Source organism: Ambystoma mexicanum, chromosome 4p, assembly GCF_040938575.1.
Source record: "Ambystoma mexicanum isolate Mex_15411 chromosome 4p, UKY_AmexF1_1, whole genome shotgun sequence".
Taxonomy (NCBI): Eukaryota; Metazoa; Chordata; class Amphibia; order Caudata; family Ambystomatidae; genus Ambystoma; species Ambystoma mexicanum.
Genome location: NC_090927.1, coordinates 656,011,071 through 656,036,767, shown reverse-complemented (window position 1 = coordinate 656,036,767; position 25,697 = coordinate 656,011,071).

The following is a 25,697-nucleotide window of genomic DNA, read 5'->3' as shown; positions in this document are numbered from 1 at the left end:
AAATACACCTGCCGCTAACAAACCGAAAGAGAGGCAGAGGAGACCCCCTTTCAACCTGCTCGAGGTGAGTGGAGCAGCTGCACTTTTGATTCTCTGCAGACCCAGGGCTGACTTAATTTCAACCTAGCGTTCAGGGCCTCCCCGTGCCCACGCTAGAAAGCGCCATATACCTGCTCCCCACTTCCTGATTGTACCGGGCCTTCCCTCCCTTGTTCCCGCCTCCCATCCCGCCCACCCCCCACTCCGATTGGTTAATCCGCCCAGGCCCTCCCATCCTAGTCAGCTGCACCGCTCGCCCTCGGCTCTTTCAACCTGCTCGAGGTGAGTGGTGCAGCTGCACTTTTGATTCTCTGCAGACCCAGGGTTGACTTAATTTCAAATGAGCGTTCAGGGTCTTCCCGTGCCCACGCTAGAAAGCGCCATATACCTGCTCTCCACTTCCTGATTGTACCGGGCCTTCCCTCCCTTGTTCCCGCCTCCCATCCCGCCCACCCCCACTCCGATTGGTTAATCCGCCCAGGCCCTCCCATCCTAGTCAGCTGCACCGCTCGCCCTCGGCTCTTTCAACCTGCTCGAGGTGAGTGGCGCAGCTGCATTTTTGATTCTCTGCAGACCCTGGGTTGACTTAATTTCAACTTAGCGTTCAGGGCCTCCCCATGCCCACGCTAGAAAGCGTCAGATACCTGCTCCCCACTTCCTGATTGTACCGGGCCTTCCCTCCCTTGTTCCCGCCTCTCATCCCGCCCACCCCCCGCTCCGATTGGTTAATCCGCCCAGGCCCTCCCATCCTAGTCAGCTGCACCGCTCGCCCTCGGCTCTTTCAACCTGCTCGAGGTGAGTGGCGCAGCTGCACTTTTGATTCTCTGCAGACCCAGGTCTGACTTAATTTCAACTTAGCATTCAGGGCCTCCCCGTGCACACGCTAGAAAGCGCCAGATACCTGCTCCCCACTTCCTGATTGTACCGGGCCTTCCCTCCCTTGTTCCCGCCGAACCATCCCGCCCACCCCTTGCTCCGATTGGTCCAAGTCGAGAGGACTCCACTCCATTGCCAGTGCTCCCAGGGCAGCCCTCTGCCCGGCAGCCCATCGGCTAAGGACCTGATGCAAAGGACTGCTCCTACAGAGACGCTCCAAACAGTATCTGCAGGTATCCGCAGGAGAAGCAAGAAGCCAACAATAAGTAAGGGTGGGAAAGGCGGGACAAAACATTGCCACTGTAAACTCGTTATATCTGTAATATATTTACATTCAGAAACTGTATTCCATACATGGAAGGTTGCATTTAGCATTTAGAAATGTGCCCAATAGCCTCCCTATAAAAGTTGCAATTAGAAGTGTTCCCAGTAGCCTCTTGTGAAGGTTGCATTTAGAAGTGTTCCAATTAGCCACTCTAAAAGTTGAATTTAGAAGTGTGCCCAATAGCCTCCCTGCAAGTTGCATTTAGAAGTGTTCCCAATAGCCCCTCAGTGAAAGTTGCATTTAGAAGTGTTCCAATTAGCCACTCTGAAAGTTGAATTGAGAAGTGTGCCCAATAGCCTCCCTGCAAGTTGCATTTAGAAGTGTTCCAATAGCCTCTCTGTGAACGTTGCATTTAGAAAGTGTTCTGTGCAAGTTGCTTTTAGAAGTGTTCCCAATAGCCTCTCAGTGAAAGTTGCATTTCAGAAGTGTGCCCAATAGCACCTCTGTGGTTTTAGAAGTGTTCCCAACAAGCTACTCTGAAAGTTGAATTCAGAAGTCAAAGTTGCATTTGGAAAGTGATCTGTGCAAGTTGCTTTTAGAAGTGTTCCCAATAGCCTCTCAGTGAAAGTTGCATTTCAGAAGTGTGCCCAATAGCACCTCTGTGGTTTTAGAAGTGTTCCCAACAAGCTTTTCTGAAAGTTGAATTTAGAAGTGAAAGTTGCATTTGGAAAGTGATCTGTGCAAGTTGCTTTTAGAAGTGTTCCCAGTTGCCTCTCTGTGAAAGTTACATTTAGAAGTGTTCGCAATAGCCTCTCTGTGAAAGTTGCATTTTAGAAGTGTGCCCAATAGCACCTCTGTGGTTTTAGAAGTGTTCCCAATAGCCACTCTGAAAGTTAAAGTTAGAACTGGTCCCAATAGCCTCTCTGTGAAAGTTGCATTTAGAAGTGTTCTGTACAAGTTGCTTTTAGAAGTGTTCCCATTAGCCTCTCTGTAAATTTAGAAGTGTTCCCAATAGCCTCCCCGCAAGTTGCATTTAGAAGTGTTCCCAATAGCCTCCCTGAAAGTTGAATTCAGAAGTGAAAGTTGCATTTTGAAAGTGTTCTGTGTAATTACTTTTAGAAGTGTTCCCAGTAGCCTCTGTGATTTCAGAAGTGTGCCCAATAACCTCTCAGTGAAAGTTGCCAATACCCTCTCTGAAAAGCTGAATTTAGAAGTGTGCCCAATAGCCTCCCTGCAAGTTGCATTTAGAAGTGTTCCCAATAGCCTCTCTGTGAAAGTTGCACCTAGAAGTATTCCCAACAACCTCTCTCTGAAAGTTGCATTTAGAAGTGTTCCCAATAGCCGCTCTGTGAAAGTTACATTTAGAAGTGTTCCCAATAGCCACTCTGAAATTAAAGTTAGAACTGTTCCCAATAGCCTCTCTGTGAAAGTTGCATTTAGAAAATGTTCTGTGCAAGTTGCTTTTAGAAGTGTTCCCAGTAGCCTCTCTGTAAATTTAGAAGTGTTCCCAATAGCCCTCAGTGAAAGTTGCATTTAGAAGTGTTCCAATTAGCCACGCTGAAAGTTGAATTGAGAAGTGTGCCCAATAGCCTCCCTGCAAGTTGCATTTAGAAGTGTTCAAATAGAATCTCTGTGAAAGTTGCATTTAGAAAGTGTTCTGTGCAAGTTGCTTTTAGAAGTGTTCCCAGTAGCCTCTCTGTGATTTCAGAAGTGTTCCCAATAGCCTCTCAGTGAAAGTTGCATTTCAGATGTGTGCCCAAAAGCACCTCTGTGGTTTCAGAAGTGTTCCCAACATGCTACTCTGAAAGTTGAATTCAGAAGTGAAAGTTGCATCTGGAAAGTGATCTGTGCAAGTTGCTTTTAGAAGTGTTCCCAATTGCCTCTCTGTAAAAGTTACATTTAGAAGTGTTCCCAGAAGCCTCTCTGTGAATTTAGAAGTATCCCCAATAGCCTCTCTGTGAAAGTCGCATTTAGAAGTGTTCCCAGAAGCCTCTCTGTGAATTTAGAAGTATCCCCAATAGCCTCTCTGTGAAAGTTGCATTTTAGAAGTATGCCCAATAGCACCTCTGTGGTTTTAGAAGTGTTCCCAATAGCCTCCCTGCAAGTTGCATTTAGAAAGTGCTCCCAATAGCCTCTCTGAAAGTTACATTTAGAAGCGTGCCCAATAACACCGCTGTGGATTTAGAAGTGCTCCCACTACCCTCCCTGTGAAAGCTGCTTTTAGAAGTGTTCCCATTAGCCTTTCTGTGAAGGTAGAAGCCCGCCCAATAACCTCCCTTTGAAAGTGGTACATAGAAGTGTTCCCAATAGCCTCTCTGTGAAGGCTTCATTTAAATCCGTTCCCAATAGCTTCTCTGTGAAAGCTGCATTTTGAAGTGTGTAAGCTAAAATTTAGAACTGTCCCTAAAAATCTAAGATCCCCACTATGCAAAATTGAATATAGAGGAAGACTTAATATCCTCTATATGTACAGGTGAACTTAGAAGTGCACCTAATTAAAACCTAATAGCATAATATCATCTGTGTACAATTCAACCTTGAAGTGCACCTAAGAGCCACAATTCGAAAGCCCTCCGAAAATCCGGTTCCAAGCATGAGTGCACCCACTTCACCAGAGCTTGTCGGAAGCAACCGCCGTGGACCGCCCCCACTTCCCGATCTGCCTTCCCTCCCGTCCCCCCTTCCCAAACCACCCCACCCTCCTTTGCACTCCCTGTCATCCCCCTCTCCAAACACCAGGCCAGAGGGGCTCGATGGTGAGCAAACCACCCTAAGACCTCTCCTCCCCTGAACACCACCACCGACCAACCATCGTTAACCATGCCCGCTCCCCTCACTATCATGCCAGGCACACCCCGCCCGGCAATCACCCACCCCCCGCCTTGTCCTCACACCCCTGTCACCATTCCCTCCTGCCCGCACCCTTTCCCCTCCCTAAAAACTGCACGCCTAGCCCTTGCTAGAACCAAAGCTGCATCCCTCTCCCCCTCTGATCCCCCTACTCTCTCTCACACCCCAATTGCAACAAGAAAACTAAAGAGGAAATGTTCCTGGTCCCTTTCAATCTTCAGCACTCTTCGCCTCACCTGTCTCGACCCACCACCTCATTCCCGCAATCACATCCTTCACCCGCAGCTTCACCCTTCCTGAAACTCCTCTCCCTCGATTTCTCATCAACCGCAACTGAAACTTCTAACCGCCCACACAGCACGTTCAAATCCCCCGAATGAAACCCAATCATCCCAACACATGCAGCCACACAACCCCACCTGAATTTTCCTGCTTGCCCACTATTCCCATCGAGCATCACCCACCCTACCCCCCTCCCTCCTGCACTCTCTCCACCACCACCCCCTCCCACCCCAGCACCGAGACCAACCTCGCCTGCCGATGTGAACTGCATCCTATTTAATGCCCGATCCATTGCAAAAAACAGACACTGATCTTCAACCTCCTCACCTCTGTCAAACCAGACCTTGTCTTCATCACTGAAACTTGGTACTCTGACGACTACGCCCCAATCGCTAATTAAGCCTTTCCCCCTGACTACTCCCTCATCCAACTGAACCGTCCCTCCAGAGGAGGGGGAATAGCATTCGTCTTCAAGTCTCTCTTCCACACCTCAATCATAGACAACCAACCTTCCATTCCTGCCTGCAAATCTCTCCTTGTTAAACTATCCATCTCCCCATCGCTCTCACACAGCTTCCTAATAATCTACAGGCCTCCTGGCTACGATGGACAATTCGCAAACAACCTCTGCGACTCTATTGCAAACCTTCAACTAAACCATCCCAACCTCACCCTTCTTGGAGACTTCAACATATGGCTTGGCATCCCCACGAACCCTATGACACATTCTCTGGTTGACGGTTTAGACGCAATTAACCTCCAACCCTGCATAAATGGCCCAACTCAGTATAAAGGACACACTCTTGATGCCATCTTTACCTCCAACACTCTGATTCATTTAAAACCACCCACCCCTATCATCTGGTCAGATCACTTTATTCTCTCGTTCACCTTTCGCTCACCCGACCCCCTTCCTGTACTCAAATCTGAACCTCCGACTCTAGGCAAATGCTGGAAAAAACTAATAATCACCCCGGACCTAGCCGAGGCACTCCTCCAGTCTCCACCACCTACCAACCATCTCATCAAACAACTAACTCCTGACGTCTTTGACTCATGGCTCAACGCATCTCTAATGTGCCTCATACCTCCGTGCAAACCATCAGCCCGCCATGGCCTCTTCCCCAAATGGTTCACTCCTGAGTTGAAGATCACTAAACAACTATATAAATACCTAGAACGCAAATGGCAGAAAGACAAAACCCAGGAGAACAGGGCCACCTTGGCCCGCCACCTCTATCTGTACAAGGCCGAAATCCAAAAAGCAAAAAAAGCCCACTACAATGCACAAATCCTAAACTGCAAAAACCCAAGCAAAGAACTCCACAAAATCATCTCCGAATTCACCAATCCTGCCTGCTCCACGACCGTGCCGACCACCTCACAATCACTGTGCAACTCACTCTTCCTCCACTTTTACACCACGGCTCTCGAAAGAACAAAAACCCTAACCACCAAACTGGCTCTCTTACATCCACCAGGCATTTCCCTGCCTGTAACAGCCAGCCCACCAGCTGCGACCTCCACACAACCAACATTTGAATCCTTTAGCCCAATATCACCAGAGCAAGTTCTCAAATTTCTATCTGCCCGCAAACCATCTGGATCGCCGCTCGACCCTTGCCCAGCCACAACCCTCAAAGAAATTTTCGCATCCACCTGCGCAGGGGAACACGCAAGATCCATCATAAAGCCTCCCTTTCCTCTGGTATCTTTCCCGACGCATTCAAAATGGTTCACGTCAAACCTCTAATTAAAAAGCCCTCGCTCGACCCCCTCAAGCCCAAAAACTATCGCCCCATCTGAAACACCAGGTTTCTTGGCAAACTGATTGACCAAACCGCCTACTCCCAAGTAAATGCCTTTGTCGAAGCCAACAATCTCCTAGACCCCGCCCAATCAGGTTTCAGAGCCCGTCATGGAACCCAAACCACCCTAACCTCAATCTGGGAAGTCCTTAAAATGACGGCAGACTCCGCGGGATGCGCCGTGCTAATCCTTCTCGACCTATCTGCCGTCTTTGACACAATCAATCTCTCAATCCTCCTTGACCGCCTCCACTCCCTAGGAATTCGTGGAAACGCCCTTAAATGGATTGCTTCATTCCTCAAAGATAGGTACCAAATAACGATACTCTCCACCTATACGTCCCAAGCCCGACCAGTCGACACAGGAGTCCCACAAGGATCATGCATATCCGCCCTCCTGTTCATCCTCTACCTGACCACCCTCCCCCTGATAATCCGTTCGCACAACATCCTGTGCTACAACTACGTCGACGACACCCAGCTAATTCTAAAACTCATGAACTCAAATCTCAATCTCCGACCTGACCTTGTTTCCTGCCTCCTCGACATAGAACTCTGGATGACCCAAAGCCACCTCCTATTAAACCCCTCCAAAACGGAAATCATGGTATGTGGCAACTCCGAACTTCTTCCGCACCCACTACCATGACCATCCGCCATGGGCAACTCTCCGACCATTTCCAAATCAGTGAAAAATCTTGGGTGCACCCTTGACTCTGACCTAACTCTCTCGCGCCAAGTCAACAATGTCTCAAAGTCCTGCCACTACCACCTTAAAACCCTTAGACGCATCTTTCCATATCTCTCCTTTCCCAACAGACTCTCCGCCGTCCAATCAATCGTTATATCAAGACTGGACTACGCAAACCCCCTATACCTCGGAATCACTGAATAAACTCCAAAGGACACAAAACGCGGCAGCCAGTAGCCCGAAGGGTGACTTTCTAAACCTTATGCATCTCCCATCGAGCACTGCATAAAACCGGACCTGAATATCTTCAAGACAAACTAAAACCCTATCACCCCCCACGCACCCTAAGATCGAGTTCAGCAGGCCTCCTAATCATACCAAAGACAAACTCAGGCCAGGCGGAGCATCATTCTCAGCCTTGGCCCCCACGCTATGGAATTCACTCCCACCCCACATCCGCCTAACTGAGGACTTTACGTCTTTCCACAAACTGCTGAAAACCTGGCTCTTCCCATAAAACCACCACGCACCATACTATCCCAAAACAGACTAACAACAGCCCAATGAAAGCGGATGAGTGCGGAGAAGGGATGAGTTCATAGAACGGATGAGTACGTTGGAGGGGGCGTGTGCGCAGATGGGGTGTGTGCGCAGAGGGGGTGTGTGCACAGAGGGGGGGGTGTGCACAGAGGGGGGGTGTGCGCGGAGGGGGTGTGTGCGCAGAGGGTGTGTGTGCGCGGAGGGGGTGTGTGCGCGGAGGGGGTTGCGCGCAGAGAGAGGGTGCGTGTGCAGGGGGGGTGAGTACATAGAGGGTTGAGTGCGTAGATGGGGTGAGTGCGTAACACGGATGAGCGCGTAAATCCCAGATGAGTAAAGTAGAGCCAAAAAGTCTGGATAGCTGATGAATGCGGAAATACAGAGAGTGTGTTTATTGCCTGAACGGACGATTCTACAGACCTGGCGAATGTGCGCAGATGGGGGTGTGCGCAGAGTGGGTGAGTGCATAGAGAGGTGAGTGCGTAGAAGGGATGAGTGCGTAACGCGGATGAGCATGTACATTTCAGAGAAGCGAAAAGAATGAAACAATGCGCAAACCGGATGAATGTGCACAACAGATAAGCGAAAACATAAGTGTGTAAAACAGATGAGTATGTTGAGCAGATGAGTAAGTAGAGCCAACAAGTCTGGATAACTGATGAATGCGGAAGTGCAGAGAGTGTGTTTATCGCCTGAGCGGACGATTGTATAGACCCGGCGAATGTATGGTGTAAAGGAGTGTAGGAACCGGATGAGGGCATGGTCCGGATGAGGGTATGGACGGGATGAGGGTAGGAAGTGGATGAGTGTAGGGAGTGGACGAATGTAGGGAGTGGACGAATGTAGGGAGTGGATGAATGTAGGGAGTGGACGAGTGTAGGGAGTGGATGAGTGTAGGGAGTGGATGGGTGTAGGGAGTGGATGGGTGTAGGGAGTGGATGAGTGTAGGGAGTGGATGAGTGTATGGAGTGGATGGATGTGTGGAGCACATGGGTGTATGGAGCGGATAAGCTCATGGAGCGAATGAATGCGTGGAGCGGATGAGTGCCTGGAGTGGATGAGTGCCTGGAGCGGATGAGTGCCCGGAGTGGATGAATGCCAAGAGTGCATGCCTGGCGCAGTCAAGAGTGCATGCCTGGCGCTGTCAAGAGTGCATGCCTGGCGCTGTCAAGAGTGCATGCCTGGCGCTGTCAAGAGTGCATGCCTGGTGCTGTCAAGAGTGCATGCCTGGTGCTGTCAAGAGTGCATGCCTGGCGCTATTAAGAGTGCATGCATGGGGTGGAAAAGCGGACAGTCGTGTGGCGGACAAGACCAAATGCATAGAGTTGACTAGACGGCGAACCAGAGTGCATTAGACCAGACTGGAGTACATAGAATGGATAGGTGTCCATCCACGGTACAGACTGGAACGCATAGAATTGCGTGATGTATATATTATGGTTTAGAATGCAAAGAACGCTCAAAAGAGCATATAACTCATCATATCACACCACCACGCTTACCCTCTCCCTTACATCACCACTCAACTAGAACACAGAGATACTATGACACCATTCGGTATAACTGTTCTCATAGCAACATCCGCCGCTCACTCCACATCATTCTAAATTGACACTGCTGGTCTCACACGCCCAGCCAGGCGTTCTCCTCAGGCCTAACGCAGCCGCAGCCGTTCTGGATAAATCCTGCCTGAACTAACACATTCTCCTGATCTCTCAATCACCACACCTACCGCTAAGAAGCAGCTACTACACGGATATCGCACAAGCTGCACACACACCCGGTGGTCAAATGCAACTTTTGGCTCTCTCTACTGATCTGAACTTCGGTTCCCAAGGGCGTTCAACCTACCAGCACCTTCAGACCATACCAATGGTATATAAGGCGCTATATAAATGCAAAATAACATAACATAACATAACCAGTCCCAACCAGAGTACCCCACACATTTGTAACCTGACTCTGCCAACTACATTAGGCAAAGGTATAAGGGGAACAGACCAATCTTGGGGTACGTATGGACTCCCCTGGATCAAGGGGGATCCAATCAGGTAAGTATGGCCCCAAGAAACTTTCCTCCAAACTTCCCTCCAAACCTGCCGCCAAACTTCCCTCAGGAGGGCAGCAATCTTCCAGCCTCCAGTTTAAGTTTCTTCCCCAGGTACCCTCCAAAACCCAACATTCAGAACAATTCTTCTCTCTCTCCCCGCTTTCAGGTGTCTAGACCCCCAAATCAGGGAGAAGGGAGACCAAGGATGGATGGCTACCAGGGAAATCCAAGCTACTGTGGGAGAAGGGACAGTTACCTTTCCCAAGAGCAGCAAATATTTGACTCTAGAGCGCTGTATAAGCCAGAGAGGGTGTCACAACTGTAGCACCAGGTCCAGAGCTTGACGAAATACCTGAGTTGTATGTTGAGGGCTCAGCAGAGCTATGCAGCAAATCAGGAAGGGGCTCACTCTCATCCTCTTCTTGCTCTAAAGCCAGCAATAGACATGAGACTTCAGCACACCTATGGAAAGGCTTGAACCTCTTAACATGGAATACCTGAGGGGCTACCGCAGGGACTCCCATATCAACCATATAATTGACTTTGCCAATCTTGGAGATTATCCTGAAGGGTCCAGTCCACTTATTTGCCAAAGCTCGAGGCTTGGTAGGCTCCATCACAAGGATCTTCTGTCCTGGAGTCCAATCCACTTGCAAGGCTTTACGGTCATGCCAGTACTTGTTCAAATCCTAATTGGCCTTCAGATTTGCTGTTGCCTGACCCATCATCAGTGCCATCCTCCGTCTGAGGCCTAACACATAGTCCCCCACTTGCTTTGCAGGACCTGGGGGGGTGGCTTCCAAATGTTCTATGATCAAGGCAAGGGGCCCCCTCACAGGATGTCCAAAGAGTAAATCAAAGGGGCTGAAAGCAACACCCTCTTGAGGTACCTCTCTGTAAGCGAACCTCAGGCATGGCAGGAGGAGATCCCATTTCTTCCTTACGGGCTCTCAAAAAAACTGAGCATGCCTTTGATAGTTTTATTAAATATCTCAACCAGACCATTGGTCTGGGGATGGTAAGAGGTGGAGAACTTGTAGGTTACTCCACATCAACTCCGGCAATGAATTTAACATTTTTCTGCACAAGGCCATGCCCGACTTTGGTGAAAGGGTAAACCTGGCCTATGTGGATGATGTTCTAATTAAAAGCTCAACCGTGGAGGAACATATAGCGGAAATCTGCTATAGTCTGACCCAGTTGAAGGAAGCCAGAGAGAAACTGTCCTTCTAGAAGGAGCAGTGGTGTAAGACCCGCATGTACTTCCTAGGGCATGAAGTCACCCCTGAGGGTCTCTGTCACCAGGCAAAAAAGGTGGAAGCATTACTAAAACTGAAAGACCTCATGACTCTGCATGAACCAAGAAGCCTTCTTGGATTGGCTAATTATAGTAGAAAGTTCATAGAGGACTACGCAGAGGTCACGAGATGCCTGGTGCATTTATTAAAGGCCGGGCTCAAGTGGGAGTGGGGTTCACAGCAAGTCAAGGCAGTGAAACAACTTATGAGAATCCTTTCACAAGCACCTTGTCTAGCTTACCCTGTCAAAAACAAGGAGTTCTTCTTTGAGACGGGTTCTCAAATACTTGCTTGACAGCAGTATTAAACCAGAAGCATGACAAGGCCAACAAGGTCATCTCGTATCCAAGCAAGACTTTGTCCTCTGTGGAGGAAAAATTCAACGATTGTGAGAAGGCACTCCTGGCAACGGTGTGGGCATTGAAAGATTACCGCCCGCTCATCCAGGAGGAGCACATCATCATCGAGACTCCTCATCAGCCTTTGCAATGCCTCCAAAGTGAAAGAATCTGGGGAGGCAATCTGAGTAATTCCCGAATTACTTCCTGGATCCTATGTAAGGCTTTCCTGTGGAGGTCAGATATGGCCAAATCAAGAAGAAGAGTCCCCTTGTGCAAGGTTTGGCTAACTTGCATGATTGTGCTCGAGAAAACTGTCCCGAGGAAAAAAGTCTGCAAACACAAGACAACATGGAGGCGTACCTGACTTCCCCGCACAAAGTCTATGAGGAAGACACGTGCCAGGGGATGCCCACAGTTTATGTGGACTGCTGCTCCTACCATGTTGATTACAATGGGGAAAAGGAACGGGTGGCTGGTGTTGGGAATGCCTGGGTGAATGATTCCCAGGAGCCGTCCGCTGGGTACAAGATCGGTCCCTGAAGTAGTCAGGTGGTGGAGTTGATGGCGGATCATCAGGCCATCCTCACTGCCTTGCAACACCGACTGCACGAACTGGTCAGAATCACTGATTCAGATTATGTCTGGAACGAGTTTGTGGAGCACCTGATAAATTGGAAATCCAGAGGTATGCTGTGTGCAAATAATAAACCACTCAAGCACGGCAAGCTAATACAATCTATTGATGATCTGGTCACCTGTAATGGGATGACCATCTACTGGAAGAAGATCAAGTGTCATTCCAGAAGAGAGGGACCTGACCAGACCAGAAATGACCTGACTGAGCAGTTGGCCAAAACCAGAGCCATCCATGGGGATCTCATTGAGATTGAGTTCCTGTTGGGTGAAATACAGGTAGCTGCTGTCACCAGGTCCCAAACACTTGCCCAAAAGGAAGTCTCAACTTCCCAGTGAAGTAAGGAGATACAGATACTAATTTGATCACAGCACAAAGAGGGGATCCAATAATTGGGAAATGTTATCAACACATTGAAGACCTTGTGAATTTTCCTCTGACTGAAACCAATTACATTGGGAAAGAGGATCTCCGGTTGTTGATGAAGTTTCCCAAAATGTTCCGAAATCCAAGACGGTCTGTTGGTACAGAGATCCATATCTGGATGCAACCAGTGGGTGGTACCTACCTTGTTCCGAAGTCTGATGCTAAGTCCCAGCCATAACGCGGCCACAGCTGGTCATCAGGGGTTTCATACTACTACTGGAAATCTTGCGAGAGGTCGCATACTGGCCACACATGGGCCAGGACCTTGACCAATACTTGAGCGGTGTCTTGTGTGTGTGCAATTTTAACCAAGTTCACTCACAAACCGAGCTCCCCTCCGGAAGAGGGGGATGACACTGCCTTGGTCAGATTTTAAAGTAGATTTCATCGGGCCCGTGATTCACTCCTCTAGGGGGAACAAGTACATGTTAACAGTAACATGCTTTTTCACCAAATGGGTGGAATGTCTCCCGGAACCAAATTGCAAGGCAGAAATAGTAGCTGCCATGATGATCAACTACATCTTCTCACGGTTTGGCCTGCCCCAAAAGATTGACTTGGACCGAGTGTTAGGGAGAATTCTCTGTTTAGGCTGAATTTCCTAACCTAGTGAGTCCCCCAGCAGCTTTGCTGGATTTCTGGAGTTTGTTTTTTCCATCCTGCCAAGAGTGAGACTCTTTTTCTCCCACTCTTGGACATGAATGTGTGTAATTCCTTTGAATGTCAATGTGTTCTATGGGCTATGGGGTCCTTTACTCCATAGGGTCTCATATGTTTTTCTATGTGTGTTACACCGCACCCTACGTGCCGTAACACTGGGGCGTCCTAGCGGACCTCCACCATAGACTCCATACCCGGGGACTGACTACTGTCTCCCCGGGCATGTAAAGTCACCATTGGCTTTACTAGACCTAAATTGACTAACAGAACTAGTACAAACCATCCTATTGTGGACGTACTAGTAGGGGTAATTCGATTACTCCTGGGTCTGTTATTCGAGGGGGCACTGTCCCGTCCCCCCTCGTCGAGTTTTGGCTGGTGGCAGTGGAAACTACTTGTTATGTTCGACCCCGAATATAACCCTATGGGATTCTTCCCATTGTTGGAGATTGATACTTTTTCTCGTTAGTCTCTAACATACCACCGGTCTACTTATCTTAAATAAGTCTATCGGATGGTATTTTCTGCCAGAACTCGGTTTTTAAAATGGCGTCTGTGTTCGTCTCTGTGACTCCTAAACCAAAGGTCGAGCCCTTTGTTCCACTTTTGGCGGGCTTCTGTACATAGACCCTCCAAAGTGGTGCCATTCTGTCTGGGTTACCAATGGGGTGTGGGAGGGGGTTTAGGCACCCTGGACCGAGTTGCCTTGCCAACTCCGGTCGCACTCTGGTGTGATTGGCCCAAGTGGTGAGCCTCCCCGCTCACCACTTAGCGTGTGTTGATTGACAGCTAGGCTGAATGAATGGGGGTTTTCTGCATAAAAGCAGGGCTTTTGGGACTGGATCTTCAGAAGTCGCCACAGGACCTAAGAATCCGACGAGGGTAAAGCTGAGCTGACCTGCAACGACGACACCTCCGGTGGAGCCCTGCTGAACCGACTCACCACTTCCCGATGACAGAGGAGATCTCCCTGCCAGAGAGTCTCTTCCCCTGACTGGTGGGAACAACCAGTCCCTTTTGCTTTTTCTTCGCCTCACGACGCAGTGGTCGAATTGCCCATGCAGAGCACCTCGGCAACTGGATAGCCACTACCCCTGTACCGCGACCAAAAGGTGGTGCCTTGTGATGGAGCACTCCGCGGCTGGTCTCTTCCCTGGTGGTGCAACGATCTTCAACTTTCCTTCAACGACGAGACCCTCTCTTCTCTTGGCAAAGACCGGACGTGCACCCACCACCAGGAACAACTGCCCCCGCCGGAGCTGTCTCTCCACAATCAAGGTACTGTGTCCGCCTGGCTTCCCTTGTTGCCGGATAGAGTGAGGTGTCTTAATCCTCGTCTCTCCATAGGGTCGCCTCCAAGCTTTCTCTAGCGTGTTGTTCTGAACTGGTCCAATCTGCCGATAACAATTTGCTACAAAGACTCGAACGCATTTCCACTAAGATACTTTTTGGGACATATCGCCTCGCCTCTCCCCGAGTGGACCTGGCCTCTGAACTTTATGATCTACCGTGGTTCTTGTCTTCTTGTCTTGCATTTGTCCGTTAAGTATTGGAACCGTGTTGATTTCGTAACCTGCTTATTTTTCTCTCCCTTCCTAACGAATACTAGAGTGCCATCTAGGTTGAGGCATACACCTCTGTCTGCAAATAAGTGATGCTGGTAAAACCTAGACTTGTCAAACTATTGTTAGGGGGATTGATCTTTTTCTTCGTAGAGTAATTGTAATTGAAGTGTTTGCCGTAATAGTGCCAGAGTGGTTTCTATAGATGTGTCGTTATAAATAAATACCTTTATATCTTTACACTGAAGCCTTGTTGCGTGTTTGCTTGTCTTACTGTGAAGAATTGCCCTATGTTGTATACACCACATACTGTCCAACTCTTCTTGAGGGAAGTCTGACTGCTCAGCCACAGCTACCAAGTGAATCTGTGTGGTACAGACTGCTACCAAGTGGGTTTACTGCCAAACACCTGTAGTCCTAAATCTTTTGCAGTGGTCCCAGAGGGAACTGCACAGGTTTCCGCCTAACACCGAGGAAGTCACTTCACCAGCGAGGTGATGACGAAGATGTGGGAGATACTTGGGGTAAAGAGAAAACTCCATATTGCCTACTTCCTAGCCTCTAGTGGTAGAATAGAGAGGTACAACAAAACGATTGTGGGCATCCTAAAGATGTTTGTGTCAGACTCTAGTTGGGATATCCGACTACCGCTTGTACTGGTGGCCATCAGGTCTACACCCTCTTCTGCGACTAAAATGTCTCCATTCAAGCTGATGACTGGACAGAAAATGGTACTAACACAGCATCTGCTCTACAGAATGCAAGAGCAGACCCTGATCAACGTGTCAATGACACATGAATATATTGAGAATCTGAGAAAACACCTTCATCATGCTTATCGGCCAAGGGATGAAAACCTACTATGATTTAAAGACCACTAAAAAAGAATATCAAGTAGGAGACAGGGTCTACTTATACAATTTTCAGACGAGCCAGACCAAGGAGCGGACATTCCTTCCCTCCTGGCATGGCCCCTTTGAAATTGTAGACAAAATCTCACTTGTCGCTTATAAGATCTGCATCCCCAAAGGAGAACACACGGAAGAGAAATGGGTGCAAATCAATCAGCTGAGGTGCTGCCATCCCAGGCAGAACTTGCAACTGATTGAAGAACCAAGTGAGGGTAGTGCCCAGGAATCCTCTGAGGAGTAAACGTAAGGAACTGGAACCTGGATGAAGAAGATCAACATTAACAGGGAGTAGAACAATTATTTGTATTTTGAAAAGATGCTGAAAATTAAAAAGTTAAGGAACCATTGTTTGGGAAATATATGTATGTAGATCTCCATTCTTCTTGGCACATTTATTAACTCCTTGCCTCTACAGTCCGGAGGAGAGCCGCCACAGGTGGAGAGGCCCAGGACCCAAAATCTAACAGAAAACCAAAGTCTAAAGAGAGTGGGTGCATACCAGTGCACCACTCCATCAGGACCAGTAATAGGACAGATGCGCTCTGAATGAGAGCCCTGGAATGAACCCTGGAGCAGGCACACCATCAGAGATAAAATTCTCTTAAAAACGGCATCACTCACCCACAAGTCTCTTAATAATGCTGCCCCAACGTACCTGATTAATAGATTCCACAGACAGTCCTCATTAAGACCCGTCAAAACTGCATACAAAGACTGCTTATCCGTTCCTCATTACAAACATGCCACCATAGGGGGCAATAGCTTCCTGGTGAAAGCAGCCAAACTGTGGAATTCCCTGCCTCCAAATCTTAGAGTGGACCTGCCCTTTCAGAACTTCCGTTCCAAGGTAGTCTCATGGCTGAAATTGGAGACCCACTAAGACAACTAATTGCCCTGCGCTACCTGCACACACTGTAACCACGTGTGCCTTCTTGCTTACTTGTATATAACGGCCTGTTGGCTTCACTGTTGCTATGTATATAACATTGGTGTACCGCATTGTTATTATGTATATTCTATGTGTATTGTAATTAAGCTTTGAAAATTCTTGTAAAGGCTGCGCCCTGATACCTCTGGGTACGCTCGTGCATTATAAATAATAAAACAAAGAAAACAAACAAACAAAACGCTCTAAAGTGGTTCCCTGGGATGCACCCAGACCCTCATCAAATGAACATCCCACTCTCTCCTAGCTCTACTCTCTAAATAATGTACCAAAGAGGTAGGAGGGGGACATTATGGGCTGAAATAGCCCTGAATACCATAACTAAAGGCTGGAGTCAGTGTGAGAGCTCCCCATGATGAAAGTCCTATTGTGAATGCACCTGGAAATAAGGCCCTGCAATGCCTAAATGAGAAAGAGCGGATTTAGGCATCAAAGCCAGGAGATGAATGAAAATAGGCATTGCCTCACAGAAGGGAAAGACAAAAAACTACAGTTGCAAAAAGTCTCAATTAGCTAAAGTACTGTCGTCAGAAACGGCAGCATCCAGCATGCAAATAGAAATTATCAAAATGTGTGCAAGCTTGTACGGCAGAATAGGAGCTTTCACTTTGACCAAAATCATGGCCCTCAGAATGAAAGGTTTGTACGACTGGAAATTTGGGGTTTTAACATTAACACTTTAAGTATACACATGCACAGCTAACGTCTTCATATATATATATATATATATATATATATATATATATATATATATATATATATATATATATATATATATATTCAGTGAAAAAACTTTGTTAAAGGGAGGTTATGGTTAAGTTGCGTTACTGAAAACCTATGAAATTCGGTGAAAGAAACTTTGTTAAAGGGATGTTAGGGTCAAGTTGTGCTACTAAAAACCTATGAAATTCAGTGAAAAAAACTTTTTAAAGGGACGTTATGGTTCCAAGTAAAACTGAAAAACCCCTGAAATTCGCCAGTTATGGTAAGCTAAGCAACCATAACTCGCGCCACCACCGTGCACTGCTAAGACTAACACCCACGACATCAAAGATGACATCACAAATGTAATTGATGACATCACTGATGACATCACATGTCTGGCTCACTCTTTTTTCTTTTGCTGACATATCTAGGCCACATGGTTTTCTTCATAACTGTCAGAAACTAAACATTTTATTTTATTTGTAGACATATACTTCAAGTCGGTTCTTACAGTAATTCCCTTAGAGTGAAGCTAATGGTACACACTTTACAATATATACCATTTAATTATTATAATTTTATATATATTTAACATATGTATATATTTTTGTACAGAACATACCAAAATAGAAAATACCTCTGAAGAAACTGTTATGGATAACACTCTTGTAAGCATAAAAGAAAAAATTGATTTATTGTTGACCGATTTTAATAATTTGAAAACTTTTGTTGAGGATCATTTTAAAACAAAAACCTCATACCATTGTCCCACATCTACTTGTCCCCCCTCACCATATCCCAGCAGTCAATTATCCCCAAACCCTCTCCATAACCCAAAACGTTTTGATGAGACTTCCATCCCTTCTTCACCTGATACCAATCATGTTGAAACCCCTAATTCTCCTGTTTTTGTTTCCGTTTCTGCCTCACCTTCTCTGTCATAAATAGTTAATATATGTTAAATAAACTTAAATTTGTATATTGTGTTGTAATTAGTTTCAGTTTGTTTTACTGAATTTAGGTGTCCGCGGACAGCGCGGTTGTTCTGAAATGTTCGTAAATAAATGAACATGGAGGTGTCCTGAAGAACACTATACCTGTCCGTAGTGTTCGCTAGCAAGTTAAAACTGTTCTAAGAACACAAGGTGTCCTGAAATGTTCGTAAATAAATGAAAATGGAGGTGTCCTGAAGAATACTATACCTGTCCGTAATGTTCGCTAGCAAGTTGAAACTGTTCTAGAACACACGCAGTATCCTGAAAGGTTCTTCAAGAAACGAGAATGGAAGTGTCCAAAAGAACACTATACCTGTCCGTAGTGTTCGCTAGCAAGTTGAAACTGTTCTAGAACACACGCAATGTCCTGAAATGTTCTTAAATAAACAAAATGAGGGCGTCCTGAAGAACACTATGCCTGTCCGTATTGTTCGCTAGCAAGTTGAAGATGTTCTTAGAACACATGTGGTGTCCTGAAATGTTGGTAAATAAATGAAAATGGAGGTGTCCTGAAGAACACTATACCTGTCCGTAGTGTTCGCTAACAAGTTGAAAGTGTTCTAAGAACACAAGCGTTGTCCTGAAATGTTCGTAAATAAACGAAAATGGAGGTGTCCTGAGGACGCTCTGTCTATCCGTATTGTTCGCAAGGAAGTTAAACTGTTCTAAGAACAAACAGTTGCCCGTAACTGTTCGTTTGACGTGTGACGCACTTTTAATTATTTCAGGACCCTAACCGTGTCCGTAGAATATCAACACGCATGCGCAAACCAATGTCCGGGCATTTGGTGTCCTGCGGACAGCCGCTTCCTTCGCGAGCATATTCGCGGAGCGATCATATGACCGCACCCACGTTGATCACGTGTTCTGAATGCGGACACTGTTTGTGTCCCCGAACATTTTAAAAGTACATTTTCAAGTAATCCACAATATTTCTCAATAGAAACTCACCATAGCACAAGTCCCACATACTAATCCTGAGTTTCTACATACTTTTTGAAACCTTTTGACCCTTTCATTGTGAACGATCTGTCCATGGACAGCGCGCATGTCCGCGAACCGTGTACAAGCACCCCTATAAAAGACCACGCCCTAGAGCTTATTCTCATTGTGTTTCTGGCTATTCTTCAGAACACAGCGATTTTTGCCGCCACCTGCAGATTACACCATCATCGAGATGGCATCCATGGCTGAACTACTGCCACCTGGTGCTGCACCTGCTTCAGCACCACCCCCACCCCCTCCACCACCCCCACCTTCCCAAGGGCCTGAAGAGGGGAACAGGAGTTAGGATGCAGAGGAGGAAGAAGAGGATGATGAGAATGAGATAGTGGATATCCCTACTTCCCGCTATAAGCGTGAATCTTGGGTGTGGCGGTTATTTACCATTCATGGGAATGGTCCTAAGGCTTGTGCAAACCGGGTCACCTGCAATGAGTGCAAAATGCTACTCAGTCGCGGGAGGCATGGTTCGTACAGCTTTGGGACCACAACCATGAAGCGACACCTCAGGTCATTTCACTCTGGGGCCATTTGCAGGGTTGTACCTTGCGAGGAGCGTAGTAGGTTGATTTCCTCTACTTCATCCTCCGTTTCCGATCCTGTCACCACAAGGAACACCTCTTTGGGACAGCGTCTTCCTCAAGCTGACTCACAGGCCATACATGATGCTGATGACCCTTACCTTTCGAGGGTCACAGTTGTGTGTATGTACTGCAACACAGTACTCTGCAGGGGGGAGCGACTTCGTAGTGCTTTTGAGACTATCGTCTCAGAGCACGAGAAGACCTGCTCGCTACCCAAATAAAACCCACTCTACATCTTCCTCTCTCAGCTCGCCCTTTCTTATCGCCGTGGTTGGTGTCCCCCCTTTACCCTCCTTTCCCCTCCTCTCCTAGTGTGTCGTGTATAAAAAACCATAAAAATATAAAATAACAAAAATAAAAAAAAATAATGCTCTTTTCAGAGCCGCCTTTCACAGTTGAAAAATAGAAGTGAAAATAAATGAAGCAGAGCCCTTTCTATTTTTTAGAAGTCCGCGGACATCTAAAAATTTGGGGTGTTACCCTATCATAAGCATTGCAATTTTCTCTTGGAGGAAGTGGTGGCTCTGAAAAGAGCCTGTGGGAGGTGTTTGCGTTTCAAAAATTATAAATACTCAACACCTACTTCAAAACGGATGCTGTAATTCTAAAAAAGGTTGCAATATGCATTTTGTATGTTTCTTAGAAAAATCTAATTGCCAGCATAAATTAGATGTACTCCATCTCTGCGAAAAATGTATGTACTACATTGCGCCTTGCTTTCTCCATTTGTGGATCAAATGAAGCAGAACAAAGCCACATTTGTCTCTGCGCAATCCGTGAAAAAATTACTTGAGAATTTGGAAACATGTCAATGACCTTCCCAAGTCCTTCTTTCATTGCAAATTGCAAAGAAATTCCAGACACATGTCCTAAACTGTTCCCTCCACAATTAATTATAATTATATCTGGATGTTGCTCTGTCTCCAAAGTAGCACAGAGGTAACAAGTCCAACCACTTCATCCCACGTACTCCATGCCAGTGTACTTCCACATGTGGGAATCCAAGATCTACAGCTACTCCACAGGTTTCTGCATGCACCTTCAACCAATGTATCCACGAGTCTCCCAAAATCCAAACAATCTGTTTTCTGAAACACACAGCCATAGCTATCTGTTCTTCTCTCAGCAAAAAGAGTATCTGAGAAACTCTCTCCTGGCACAACACACCCACTAAACTTTCCTGACCAATCCCTTTCAGTGCTCATTCTCATTTGCATGAGCTCTGAACCCAAAAATCCCCAGATGTAACACCCGATGTCCGCGAACTACCGCCATGTCCACTGACATATCGTAACATGAACAGCCCTTCTACCATTTCCACTTCACTCTCTATGCCATTCCCTCATTGGATGTAGTTAAGAAGTAACATGACCATCCACCAATCACATTCAAGACCTCTTCATCTAACTGCATCATCTTCGATCAGCACTGCAAATGTACTGTGAATCTCTTTGAGTACAAGTGTCATATCATTGACAAGCACCATCTACAAGAAATACTGTACAAGTCTCCAAGATTTCTACTTGCAGCCCCATGCATATCCATATGCATGAACACAAACTACAGGTATGCATATTTTCTGTACAGTACATGAACACATTTTCTAACTGACTTTTAGCTTGTATAATCTGTAAAATGAATCTACTGTCTTTTTTTCAATCTCCTAGAATCAACTGTCACTTACAAACCTTTATACTATTTAATTTCTTTATACACACACACTCAAATCATGTTAAACTACCATTTTTAATGAAATATATAGACTATATAGTCAAACAAAATTGCATGCACACTCTATATTCAAATCTCAAATAATAATACTTGTACAATTACATATTTTTTATTTATTTAATTACTTAAATTTATATAGGACAAGCAGCCCATTACATTGAGGCACTATTACTTGGAAGAGCTTAGTTACAGGAATAATGGTATTCAGTGCTACATTATAAATTTCACAAGACATAGTAAAGATATTTTGTTTGCTACAGTTAGTAATTGCAATACAATTTGTTCATTAAGAACATATCATATGTATTCAACAAGTGCGACGTATCTTAGGTAAATAAGATAGTTTTAATGGTTTTGAGAAAGGCGCTGAGGATGCCAATTAAAAATTAAAAACAGTGCTATATACAAACACAATTACTAATTTGTTTCTTTTACAATTGCAGTGAAGACCATTCTCCTGAAAAGAAGCAGCCGAATCTGAAGTACAAAGAAGAACTAAGAAGTAACCTGCTCATTTTAGAAAAAATATAAGTAGAATATCACCATAATATTTGTATTATTACTCAAACACACTGTAAGGCTAATTCATGCTATTTCTGTGCCTCGAAATAGAGATTCTGCACCATTCTGTCAACAAATCCCCATCTCTTAAACAGTGATTTACAGTCAGAATGGCCCACAAATTCCGATTTTTCGACACACAAATTATCCAACTCAACCGCTAGAATTTAGAAGTTATAGAACAAACAACTGTTTTAATTGTATAGCATTAGATATACTATTTATAATTCTCTACACCACTAGCTTACTTTTTTCTGTCCTCCGAACCCCAGTTTAGTAACACATTAATTCAATAATACCCATCCCTACTAGTTGTAGTTCCCAATGCACAATCACACACCATTACATACATCTTTATCATCTTATTCAAACACTCATGCACACAGCACACATACATTGCAGAACACCCAACCAATACCTTTTTTATTTTTTTCAACAGACCCTAAAGAATGCCTACCAAAAATAAAGTCTGTAGAAAGCAACACAGAAGTAGAGCAAATGAAAATAAAAGTGTCCAACATAAGCATCCATCTCTAGCACAATTTGTAAATAAAACAGCTAATACAGTCAATTAGTGAAACAAAAGAAGTTTCAAGTACAAAAACTTTGCCTCCTCTATCAAATGTAAACCAAACCAAAAAACAATTAACAGAAAATCAGCTATCACTACAGATAAAACTGCTTCTTTAAATCTTGATATAGTTCAAAGTAATCATACCAAGAAAAGTATTTTAGCCAAAATGTTCCATCACAAAGTCCTTCAAAATCTTATAAAAACAGGAGAGAAACCAGGTTCAACATTTAAAATCTATCGTAGGAAATTAATCTTAGAAGCGTTGATAGACAGTGCAATTCTTCTCAAAAGAAAGTTATTTATTTTAGGGTTAAACAAAATGAAACCACTAACAAAACTAATTACTAAATTACAAAACTTCACACTACGAGCACAGAACCATACTTTAATGAAGAAGCGTAAAAACAAAAGCAAACAAATACAATTGCCATACATAGCAGTGGTCGAGGTTATGAAAAAGTTAATAATACCATAATGGAACAAGAAGTACTCCTTACAAAAATATGCCCTAAAAACTTAGAATTACCTCTCCATTCAACTGAATCAAAACGTCTAGTGTACAAATGGCCATGCACGTCAATGTGTAACATTCCCAAACACTTTTTCAAGTCTTTACGCCAATTCCTTAATCAATATGTGAAAAGCAAACACGAAATCAAAATTAAACTACTGCAAAATATGGATACCTGTCCAGTACGCAAGTACACAGGACTACAAGGAGATTCATTGGCCTGCATTACAGGACCTACCTGCAAAACCACCTTCCATGATATCAAAAGGATATCAACAGATCATTCAACTATAAGAAATCTAGTTTATAAACTGTACTATGCTAAAAGTCCTGCTTTAGCACTAGCCAATTTAAATAACATTCTTCTACATGGTACAACAAAAGACCTACTAGAAGAAATCGACTATATTCAGAAAACATATTTTGGAAGTGAAATCCACTTAAAGAATGAAATAGCTTTAAACCAAATCAGTAACAATTCTACACATGGCAACCTTTTGCTAAACACATACAAAAAAGAAATACTAAAATTTAAAAGTACATCAGCTGAAGTACCAAACCATGTGTTTGTATGTTGCCGCAGAACTTTTTATAAAAGTAACACAAAAACTGTAGACCTATCATACAAAATAGAAGACAATGAAGATTCTAAATGGTTTGAAATAGCTCTCTACCTTATAGCAGAAAACAAGCACGAAATAACTGACCCCGTAATACTTTGTAGTTACTACACTGCAAAACTTGACAACAACCAAACTCCTTCACGTGCTATCTCAAATAATTTTGGAATTATATCAACTGCCAAAACCCCTTCAACATCTTAATTTATATGAGAGCATCATAATTCAAACAGTACACCCATTTCAAGCAATAATATGCCTTCAATCAAAAACTGCAAAATTACCTCCCTCTGAATTAGTGAAAGGTATTCGTGGAAAAATAGTGTATTTACCATTAGATCTAAAATAAAATGTGCACACTCTAGGAGTGCAATGTCCAATTCAACAATCTTTAATTATCTTGGTAAATGGAGTACCTACAAAAGACGAAATAATTTGGCAACAGTTGATACATTTACATAAAGTTAGAGAAGCCTTGCAATATCTTAAAGAGAATAATGAATATTACAAAGAAATTAATATTGAAGAAAACTTGAAGGATACAACTGGTCAATTTGAGCTACTAGATCCTGCTACAATATCAAACAATTTAGACCATTATACAATTCATCCATTACACTCTAAAGACACCATAGATGATGCACTGGCAACATACAAAATGCGCCAAACAAAAGGATCACCAATCAGCATATGGGAAAAAAGTATAGAGGCACGTTCTTTTCCTCTACTCTTTCCTACTGGCAAAGGAGGAAGGTACAATGATAGACCTATTCAAATATCAGCATCAGAATACCACTCATTACGGATGCATTCTGAAGATCCCAGATTTAGACAAAATGTGGAATACATGTTCCACCTACTCTTTGAAAGTGAACTAGCAACTTTATGTTACGGAGTTGCACACATATTAAAATCAGGATCACACTTTCAAAATATGCCAGCTACACAATTATTACAAAAAGTGCAACAAAAGGATGAGGTTTACAATCAAATATTACAAATCTATTAGCAAATATGCATGGTACTAAAGAGTACTGGTTTCGAAATCATGGAGATGTACGTTGTATGATCAGAAACCTTAGGCCACCCACTTGGTTTGTTACATTAAATTGTGCAGAATATGCATGGGAAGATTTACATGATTTCCTACGCATATCAAACAAAAACAAAACAAACATAGATATACTAACACCTGGAGAACTTTGTTCTCTGGATCCTGTTAATGTTTCAAGATATTTTCACAATCTCTTCATTGCTATGCTACATTCTATTGGAGAAAAGAATACCAAGCCAGAGGAGCACCACATATCCACATGCTTTTATGGATTAAAGATTCTCCTAAATTTGGTCAAGACAGTGATGCCACTGTTTTACAGTTTATTGAAAAATATGTCACTTGTGAAATTCCATCGGAATCCAAAATAGTGATATTCATGCACAAATTTAACAATTTCAAAGACACAAATGTGGCAAATATTGTCGTCGAAAATACAAAAACAGAGGTAAATACTACACCAAATGGTGATTTGGTTTCCCTAGACCAGTTACGAATACAGGTCAAGTGAAGAACCTCATGTCTTCAGTTAGACATAGTGTTAAAGGTAAGTCACCTAAAAATACATATTACATAAAAAGAAAAGAAGAAAAATGTATCAATGATTACAATGCAATCATTGCCCACTATTGGAATGCAAACATAGATGTGCAGTACATTGCAGACAATTCTACTGCAGTTGCGCGATATGTCACAGCATAATCAACCAAAGCAGAAAACACAGAGCTGAAAGACCTCTGGAATGAACTGTCATCAGATAAAACAGTATCTCAAAAATGATACAGCTTGGTCATAAAAATGCTGTCCCATAGAGAATGTTGATCCTATGAAGCAGCTGATCGTTTAACTGGTACTGCACTGTATGGTAAATCTGAAAATATAGTATGGCTAAATCTTGGACCAGCTAAATATAGAAAAAGATTTCTAAAATCATACGAAGATATAGAAACAATAGCCAAAGATGATCCCAACAGCCAAGACATTTTAAAAAACAATATATTGGACATATACTACCCAAACATGAGTACCACTTTGGAAACCATGTGTCTATAACACATAGCCCAAAACTACACATACAAAAATAATATAAAACCTGGTGAAAAAAACGGTAAATACAGAGTGACAAACTGTGAAGGCAGCTTAGTAAAACTCACCAAACCAAATTTAATTAATCATATCAAATT